Raw genomic sequence first — 879 nt, 5'->3', positions numbered from 1 at the left:
GACGCGCCTGACCCCCCCGTCCTCGCGGCTTCCCCTGAGCCCCCCATCCCCTCGGGAATGCCCTGAGCCCCCTATCCCCTCGGGAATGCCCTGAGCCCCCTATCCCCTCGGGAATGCCCTGAGCTCCCCATCCCCTCGGGATACCCTGAGCCCTCCATCCCCTTGCTGTATCCTGGTCCTGAGCGAGGCCCTGCTCCCAGAGCACGAGTCCTGCATCCCCTGCTGCCCCTGCGATTGCCTGGATTCCCTGTGCTCCACTGCTGCTCTTCTCTCTGACAATAAACCCCTGTTTGTGTTGCACAAAAGCCTCTCTGGTTTTCATTTGTTCTTTATTTTCCTCCGGGAGCAAAACTCCCCAGGGTGCTGAGGGAGCCTTATCAAAGGATCTGCCCTTGCTGCATGTCTTTAAAATGTGGAATGGGAGTTTAATTGTGGTACTCAACACGATGTTGAGGAATGTTTGCTTAGCAATTTAGCCGTCATTATCTTCCCCGAGGTTCTGAGTAATTGTTCTTGCTCTGAGGATTTCTGGTGGCACCCGAAAGGCCCCTCAATCACCACATCATTTAGCAAGCAATTAAAACATAATTGCAGCCTTTCTAAACTAGCAAGACAACAAAGGAAGAACCAGGCCTAAGTTTTTATTTTATTTGTTGGGTTTTAAACGTTCTGCCTGGGTTTGTTCAGCCTGAAGAGGAGAAGACTTGGGGTGACCTAATTTCACCTTCCAGTGTCTGAAGGAGCCGACCAGAAATGTGGGAAGAAACTGTTTCCAAAGCCCTGGAGTGACAGGACAAGGGGAAATGGGTTCAAATTAATGGAGAGGATGTTTAGATGGGATATTGGGAGCAAATTCCTCCCTGCTTTGTCTGTAAAGCA

The sequence above is a fragment of the Corvus brachyrhynchos genome, unplaced genomic scaffold (genome assembly GCF_000691975.1).
Source record: "Corvus brachyrhynchos isolate BGI_N302 unplaced genomic scaffold, ASM69197v1 scaffold350, whole genome shotgun sequence".
Lineage (NCBI taxonomy): Eukaryota > Metazoa > Chordata > Aves > Passeriformes > Corvidae > Corvus > Corvus brachyrhynchos.
This window is presented reverse-complemented; position numbering follows the sequence as displayed.